Source organism: Chaetodon auriga, chromosome 23, assembly GCF_051107435.1.
Source record: "Chaetodon auriga isolate fChaAug3 chromosome 23, fChaAug3.hap1, whole genome shotgun sequence".
NCBI classification, from domain to species: Eukaryota; Metazoa; Chordata; class Actinopteri; order Chaetodontiformes; family Chaetodontidae; genus Chaetodon; species Chaetodon auriga.
In genome coordinates, this window is record NC_135096.1 from 18,217,274 (window position 1) to 18,226,564 (window position 9,291).

At 45.8% G+C, this 9,291-nt stretch overlaps 1 protein-coding gene across 1 annotated transcript in view; it reads left to right on the top strand.

Moving 5' to 3' along the window:
* LOC143315817 (NLR family CARD domain-containing protein 3-like) overlaps positions 1-7,568 on the top strand; it is a 25,950-nt gene extending 18,382 nt beyond the window's left edge. The window contains exons 14-17 of the mRNA XM_076723289.1: positions 515-776; positions 924-976; positions 2,269-2,348; positions 6,335-7,568. The gene's annotated coding sequence lies outside the window, so the exon portion shown is untranslated. The remainder of the gene's footprint in view (positions 1-514; positions 777-923; positions 977-2,268; positions 2,349-6,334) is intronic.
* The last annotated feature ends 1,723 nt before the right edge of the window (positions 7,569-9,291 follow it).

A 9,291-nucleotide genomic window follows, 5' to 3' on the forward strand; every position in this document is an offset into this window, starting at 1 on the left:
TTCAGAACGTGGAATATTAAAGCATATGAATGAGTCAAAGCTGGGATAGAGTTTCCTAAAGCAGAATGTCCTGTTGGGAGGATGAAAAGGGAATCGTCATCAATAAATTAAAGAGTAAATACATGATGATTTGACTAGAATCTGAAAAGCAAACTTGAACAGAACAAATACATAAATGCTGGTAAAGCATGTGGAAATAAACCTGTGTGTTTTTTTACATCATGTCATGTCTAATTGTCCTGTGAGGTCAGCAGAGTCCAGTCATGACTGCAGACAGAGAAAATCAGGAAAAAGACCTCAAGCTTGAATTTTTTATTTTACATTTTACTCTGACTGATGTTCAGATCCAGTATAAATGTAGTGACGTGTGTTGTGTATTGTAATTTTAAGGCAGTCATGGTCTGGTATGCAAATGACACACGTGTGTGATGTGGAACATGTGAGGACATGAGGACGGTGAACTGGGCTGTACAGAGGACACCTGACACTTTGTTCTCTGCGTGTTCACCTTCAGCCTCTCTTCATCGACCCCTGGCTGCCTCTCCAGAGCACTCGGCCCCCGAGCCTCCTGGCTCACCACCAGCACCTGAGCCACCATCGCAGCCACAGCCCTGCGAGGTCAGCCCACAGCGACCGGTAACACATGCAGGCTTTGGGCACGGCTGCCATTTTGACTGTGGGCAGCAGTGCAAGTCACATCCTGTTTGAATGGACAAGATGGCAGAGAGTAAGAAGAAGGAGGGGACAATCCAACCTCCTCCTCTTCCTCTCTGTAGGTGGGTGGCCCAGCCTTCACACCCTTCCCTCTTTCCTTCCCTTGTCTCCTCCCCTCCCTGATGTTTCCTTTCAGTCTTGGTCACTCTAAATGAATTCAGTCTCTTCCTCCCTCTGTCTGTCCTCCTCACGCCTTACTTCACCCCCAGGTACTGTCAGTCACTTCGGGGATCACCTGTGTCCTCACCACAGCACTCACCTGGTAGGAGCCACATCACTCACACACACACACACACACACACACACGCACATGCACACGCACACACACACACACACACACACACACACACTATGTAGAATTGAAAATGGTCATGAAGGCCTTCTCAGTGGAGTTGAAGCTTTTTCAAATGCTTAGTTTGGACGTGTTTGTCTGTGAAGAGTTGCAGTGGGTGGCAAGTAGAACATTTTCTGACAGTGTGGTGTCTTGATGAGTAACAGAGAGCGGTAACCTCGCGGTGTCAGCAAGCTCTCTGGCCGCGGAAACCTAACGGTGACAACGGAAGCGGCGCTCGTCAACTGGACCAGTTGCTCGGGTGAACTCCATACAAACTGGTTGGCCACGAGTGGGAAAATGGGGACGGCAAACAAGCGAGGTGGAACACAGCAAACATGCTGAAGATCAGTTTAAAAGGCAGAAGGAGATGAGATTGGTTGTAGTTGGGGAATAGACTTATTGGGAAAAATCGATGTAGGAGCATTAGCATATGACGGTGGGCTAAGTGCACAGCGTATGACTCCATGTGCTAATGCACCAGTTCAGGTGCATGCAGGTGTAGGGTTAATTAAAGGAGGAGAAGCAGTCTGCATAACAGCAAAATCATTCTTCAAGCCACATCAAAGACAATATCCATGGAAAGGTGAAGCTGAAGCAGGGACAGAAACTTTGAACGATCTGATCAAAGCAGGAGTCATTGTTGAACGGCCTGAGTCTCCACATAACACTCCACTTTTCCCTGTTTAGAAAGCAGCGCCCTCTATGGGGTGTATGGAAAATGCCTTGAGATTTAGAGGAAGTGAAGAAAGGCGTGGTACCAGGGGCGCCAACTGTGCAGATCCACATGCTCTGTCCAATGAGTGAAAGGCAGAAGATCAATATTTGACTGTCATATCAGTCATGTTTTTTTCCTCAATCCCAGCATGTGAAGATGATGAAATTTAGTTTGCACTGACTTACAAAAGGAAAAGATACACTTAAACAGGAATTTGTGGAGGTTACTGTGAGAGTCCAACAATAATCTGTCAGATGGGTACAAACCCAGCAAAGGTTCAGTGTTGTAAAGGAGACCCGTTCTGTTGTGTAAATGAGTTTCTTTTGGCTTCAACCACAAAAACAAGCATGTTTCGACGGTTAACTGGCTAACGCAATGCTAATGCAATTGTGACCTCCCCATTGTCGGCTCTCATCTCTGACACACCCTTAGCTGCATCTGAGGCATGTCTATCAGAGTGTGCCATGGATCATGTGACCCTGATATGTTTGTATGTGTTTTGCAGGTGGTGGACACTTGGCCAGTCACGGCTGGGATGGCAGAGATGGACTGATCAGACTGGAGGAACATCAAACTCCAGAGGAGGTAAGGAAGATTTGTTTGTGTTTGCTGGGGTGTATTTTGGCATCCCCTCTGAGGAGCAACAGGACATGAAGGGAAAGAGCTCCATCATGTGCTCATACTCAGTGTGGTTGTTTAAGGAGGAGGAGGAGATGCAGCAAAGAGCTCCATGATTCTGTCCCCAATGTACTGAAACATGTCTCTGGGATCACATAGTAAACCACAATATGTTTTTCACAAACTGACCTCTGTCAGTGTGAACTTTTGATAAGTTATCTTTGTGGTATTCCCAATGAAAAAGGGCCTTTCAGAGTTGAGCAAATCAACAGTTTGGTGTTTCCAAGCATCACCACTTCTGTAGAAACTTGACCAGGTTGGAGGGGATGAATGTGTTGAATGCTGAGCTGACAGCGTCCTCGTGTAGGTGTTGTTATTGTCCAGGTGTGTCAGGGTGGAGTGCAGTGATGTGGAGATAGCATTCTCTTTTGATCAGTTTGGATGGTATGCCAAGACCATTATTTGGAAGCACTTGGTGATGATGGGGGGGTGAGTGTGATGGTGCAGAAGTCATTTAGGCCCACTACAGCTGACTGCTTCGGTACTGGCACGGTGGTGGTCTTGAGGCATGTGGGGACTGCTGCCTGGCCAGCGACAGGTTGAAGATGTCAGTGAAGATGGCAACCAGCTGTTCTGCACAGGCCTTGAGCATGCGGTGGGGTATGCCATCAGGGACAGCAGCCTTACAGATGTTTAGCCTGCTGAGTGTGGAACGCAGGTTGTAGGTGGAGAGCGTCAGGGGCCGTTCATGTGGGTGTGGAGCGGTTTTGATGGCCCTTTTGAAGCGAGTATAGAAGTTGTCGAGTTTATGAGGGACGGAGGCACGGCTGGTTGGCGGGACTGTTGTTTTTGGCCCGGGTGCCCTGCCAGATGAGGTGGGGGTCGGTGCTGTTGCGGAAGTGATCCTCAATCTGTAGCTTGTAAGCATGTTTAGCTTCCCTGATGTCCGTCTTCAGGTTAGCTCTGGATGAGCTGTAGTTTGCAGCGTGGTCAGATTTGAAGGCAATGTCATGTTCCTTTAGTAGGAGGCGGACTGAACTGTTCATCCAAGGCTTCTGGTTGGGGAAAGTTCTTTTGTGTTTGTGGGTGGTGATGTTGTCAACATATGTTTTAATGTAGTCCAAAATGGAGGAGGCATATTAGTACAAGTCAATGGATCCTGAGTTTAGTGTGGCCTGGGTGGCGAACAAACTCCAGTGTGTGTGTTGGAACTGGTGCCAGAGTGTGGCGTGTGCTCCCGCTGTCTATATTTTAGCAGTCCTCATTGATGGCTTCACAGGTTTTACGAGTTGTGTGTACTTATGGAGTGGGAACAATGAGAGGTGAATAGACTGTCTTAGGTGTGGGAGGGGGGTGGCTTTGTAAGCGTCAGGAATTTCCGTCTCGAAATGGTGAAGGGTTTTGTCTCCTGTGGTGGAGCAGGAGACCTTCTGGTGAAATGTGCAGAAATCAATAGTCAGGTTTGAGTGGTGTAAATCCCTGGCAACAATAAAGGCTCCATCAGGGTGTGCAGTTTGTTGTTTATGGATAGCAGCATCCAGTTCTTTTGTTGCTAGTATATGGTTAGCATTCAGGGGTATGTATGTAAGCTGCAGTTATCCCAGTGGCTGTAAACTCTGCAGGCAGATAAATTGATCATCAGATATTCCTGATTAGCAGAACAGTGGCTCCCAGTGGTAACAGAGTGTGTGCACCAAGTTTTGTTAATGTAAATCTATGGTTGTCTGCCCCTGGTTGTACTGGAGTGTTCAGGTGTTTTGTCTGCTCTATCATGTTGCCTGGGATGCTGTTGTTAAGGCAGGTTTCACTGAAAAAGTTGATGTTGCAGTCCATAAACATCCTCTGTGATGTGATCTGAAGTGGTAGCTTGTCCATTTAGTTTGCCAAAGAGTGAACAATGGTGAGGAAGGCAGTTGGTAGTGGTAGCTGTAGCTTTGGCTGTGGATGTGTGTGCTTCCCTCTCCTTTGTTTGCGATCTTGATGGAGCTGATGGTTGCTTCTGGTCGGTCTAGGTGAGTCGCTTCGTCTTGCTGTCCTGGCAATCTTTTGGGGGAGCTGAAGTTTATTGAATACCCAGTTTGTGCATGGAAATCCTCAATCCATAAGTTGTTGTGTGGTGTAGGAAGTGCCTGCAAAGCAGTAAAGAGTGAACAGAATCGAAACCAGTAAGAAAATGACAACTCTACTGTGAATTGTGTTGAGACGTCAAGCCTTGCATTGTGCATGCGGTGCCATCTTGGTGTTTTGTGTGTCTTTGGAAAATAGATGGGACTTGTTGGCAAAATGTTCATCATTGAAATTGTAAGAAATCATTGATTTCACCTGAAATCAACACCCTGCAGTGTTAGCTTGAACACATGTGGGTTTCTTCATCACTGCTGCTTGTTAAATGCTCTGACTGACTAAAGATGTCCAAGCCTGCAGTTTAGAAGATCCAACTTTAGAGTTTTTATTTAGGCAAGTCAGCGGCAAATGTCAAACTCCATCTGTCAGTCAGCAGTGTTTGAGGTGTTTTGTCTGTTGTGGGTGTTAATGAGAGGCAGTGATGGAGGAAGGCAGGTGGATTCAGGGCAACGCAACTGGGTGTTGATTTCAGGTGAAATCACTGATTTAGTCCAGTCTGGTGAGAATGGAGGAACCAGGACTGCAACTCCAGAGGCCAAACCCCCATCAGTGAGCCTGAGGCTGTGATTTTTGAATGAAGTTTTGGGCAGGAGTGGCAAATAGTGAGCTGTAAACAATGGAGTCAGTTGGGTCATGTGAAAGATGAAGGGTAGACTGCAGACAACACAGGCCAGGTGATGATCACAGCAGCACTGTTTAAGAAGACAATGTATTCCCCATCGGTGAGTCGAATGTGCTGTCAGTCCACCTTTGAGGACACTGTCTTTCCATGATCAATGGTGATTGTGAAAGATAAATCTAAGATGGGGGAAATGCTTAAACCAGTCTGTTGTTACTACAGGACAAGTATTTGAATGAAATGTGTTTGGAAGATGCAGTAGGTCAGATGGAGAAGAGAGCTGACTTGGCTAGAAAATGGGAATCTATGGCAGTTCCACGTCACTCCCCCTCCCACTCTGCCTCCAAGCTCATCCTCCCTGTGGTGCGACAACCAGTAATGTTAGTAATATTAAAGTGTAATGTAACATTAAAACAGTGCTATGGTTTTGTTCTAATAAATGTTTCTTTGTAGCTGGTAATTATTGCAGCTTTGCTATTGGATGAGGTATGTAATGTGATGTGTGTGTATGCTTTTTGGTTGGTTAGTGCAGATACGAACCTGGAGAGCACAGTAGTTTTTGATGGTGTTTCCATGTGATTTAATTGTTAATTTTCTTGCACAGTAATATGTATTTTTTATGTCTTGATTTATTTATTTATTTTTTTGGGTAATGGTAAGAAAATTCCTGGTAAAGTCTTTAGAAGGAAGATGAAGGATTGTGGAGTTTTATTCTGGAAGCATGTGTGACCTGCATGCTTGGGTATGTCATCTCAGAAGGCTTTTAGTAGTTTGATGGACTAACAAGCATACTGGCTTTATGGTTCTTTGTTGGCAGAGGTAGTACGGGCAGTTTTTCCTCTGTGGGTGAATGTTGTTCTGCCATAGCTTCCACTAACCTCCTCAGCAGCCTGTGTGAGTAGTGACTGTCAGATGTCAGACACTCCCTCAGATGCTCCTCAGGCTCTGATTGGTTGTTTTGTGTTGGGTGTGGTGTATTCTTGGAAATGGCAGTGCAGTAGGACTAATGGAGCCAGTTTTGGCAAATCTGGCTCCAAATGTGTTGAGTTAAAGTAAGCTACTGCAGCTTTTAATGAATCCACTCTGTTGTCGTCGTCGTCGTCGTCTTTGGTGAAAGGCATTTCCATTTGAACATAGCAACCAAACAGTGTATGAATTGTTGAAAGTGAGCTCATCACCGAAGCTGAATTAATGTGTTTTTTTTGTGCAGGCAGGCCAGTAACGACTGGGCAAATTGGATCCGAGGGTCAGCTGAGGCGGTCACGCCCTCTCTCCGCGCATTGGACGAGGTATGGCCACAGGGCCGGGGCTTGAGCCCCGGTAACGAGCGGCGACGGGGAACAGCTGCGCAGGGGTAGTATAAAAGAAGCCAGAGGCCGCTTGAGCGTCAGCGAAAGCGGCAGCGTTTTGTGCGTCAGCCTTTTTTGTGCGAAGACCTTTTTTTGCAAAGACCTGCGAGTCTACCTGCGCGAGTCAACCGAGCAGAGGACACCGAGCGGGACCCGCAGGGGACTCTGCCCGTCGGAACGCGTGAGCCGCGCTTTGCTTTTGCTTTTTTGGACTCTTTGGCTCTCTTCAAACCCTCTTCCACTCTTCCTTTCAATGTCTCCGCAAACCCTTACCCTCTTTGACCCTCTTCCAACACTCACTCCCTTCTAAACACCAAATCTTCCTTTCAGTATCTCCACAAACATTGCTCTTTCTCCAAAAATGGACTCTCTAATCTTTAAGGAAAAGCTAACGCTACACTGACATTCTTTATTCAGTCTATGTGTAACCTTGTAGCGCTTCTGTCCAATTGGACCGCTAATAAGCATGACGCCACTCGCTCTGGTTGTTCTCTCCTGTCCCAAACCTTGCTTGTGACGTGTATGTTCGTTGCCTAATGACTCTTTATCTTTGTTAAGATCACTTCTTGTCTGTGGTCTCTCTTCAGAGCTCATGCCTGTTTGACATTCTTCTCCATGCTGTGTGACAACATGCCAATTGTTGTGAAGACCAGCACCTTTGGCCTGGACTCAGACCCGGTCTGCCATGTGGTGGAAGTGAAGAGGAGCCATGACGGCCTGGGCAACACTCCAAAAAGCTCCATTTCAAGTCCTATTTGTGCTGAGTGTTGAACCTCTAAATCACCCACATTTTACAGCACATTCTGATCAGACCTGTCAGCCTTTAGCTAACAGCTCATTTGGAGCGCATGCAATTAAACACCGTCACCTGTGTTATGTGACCAATCAACAACCTCACTGCCAAGGTCTGACCAATGAAAGAGTGGGAATTTCAGCCTCTGTTTTTCTGTGTTTGTCACTTTAACGCCTCAACATTAAAATTGAACATGTGTCGATGTAAGCATGTCTACAAACTCAGAATTGTATTGGACTGATTAAAAACTACCTTGGATGCAGGTCTCCGCTCAAAATTATTCAGAAAAATAAAGAGTATATCCAAACAAAGAAAGAAATTCAACTGAATGTCCTCATACACACACACACACACACACACACACACACACACACACACACAGGAAACAGCCAAAACACAGCATCCTCACAAGACAGAAGCATGAACAATTTAGAGAGTGAAGGAGCTGTCAGTCAGTCTGTCTCTTCCCTCTTGGACATTGACTTACTTTGACCATCCTGTTCCCTTCTGGGTAGAAGCCCCTTTTCTGCCCACAAAACTACAAACAATGCATGAAAACATAACACCCATACAACAACGCAAATGCTCAACACCAGGTCCCAGTTTGGACATCCATTCAGTCTGAGGATGGTACAGAAAGCCACTTCAAAACCCAAACAGCCCATTTTATGCTACATTTCAGAGGGGACTACTGAAAATACTCCTTGAAAACATGCACTCTAATCCCAAATATCATCAAACAGTTCTGTCAAGCGAACACCTGGATCACCACAGGGAAATTACTATTAGACAAATACACATTTGACAGATACTTTTTTCCAAAGCAGCATACATGTGAATTCACACACAGATGGCGCAGCACCAGGGACATTTCACCATGTGCACAGGGATTGAACCACCAACCTCCTGAAACACAACCACCCACTAAAACATTGCATGTCAGAAGTGTGATGACCTCTTCCTGGACTAACTCCATCCTCCTCTTTCCCTCGCTCAATGCCCCGTCCTCTGTCTGTCCAACCACCATGGACTAAGGTTTCCAGCCCAACATGGCTGCCTCACAACCTGACACTCTTTCTGTACAGTCCACCTCACTTTAAACAGCAATGTTTGTCAGCACCCTCCTCCTCCTCCTCCTCCTCAGATAAAATGCCATCGCTCCATGCAAGTTCCTTCTTCTTTCCTCATCACTTGGGCTGCCATTGAACAAACACAGCTGGATAATAAATGTAAAACCAGATCTGTGTCATGTCTTTTTCTCATCTAACACATATTCAATCAGATATTTTCAGCTCTAATGCTTATTTGGTTGCTGGCCAAGCACCAGAAACAACATGGGATACACGACTATGATCTGACAGGTGTATGGAGGACTAAAATGACAGGCCAATAAATCAAATACACTTTCAATACATGGCTAAATACTGCATCAATAAGTTACCAAAATCAACATCCAGGGAGAAATACTCCACATACACGTGAAAATACACACACATCCAGCACTGACAACACACCATAAGGTTGAGAGTTACTGCTGGTGACAGATCACATGTACGACAAACCAGGAACAGCCAAGTGGAACAGCTTCCATCAAAAGGTATCTCATCAACCACTTTGATGTACAATACAGTGACAATATGATTCTGATGGTCTAGTGTTAAAAAAACAGACAAAACCCAGGACATCAGTACCACACGCCTGGAATAACAGTGAATCTCTCAAACCACCACGTGGGTTCAATTGATCCACGTTAACTTTCAGCACCCACAGAGCTGTTTGCATTTCAGTCTGACATCATGACAGCAGACAGACAAATGATCACCAGCACTGTTTTCGACATGTTCAACATTACACACTCTGATGAGACATTGCCCATCACTACACACACACACACACACACACACACACACACACACACAAAACCAACTTCAGGAAGGGCTCACACAGATCAGGAGCAAACTGATCTGGGACCTGGACGTGTTCAATGAACGTGGTCTTTGCTGCATCGTATGAGACACCCCGTAA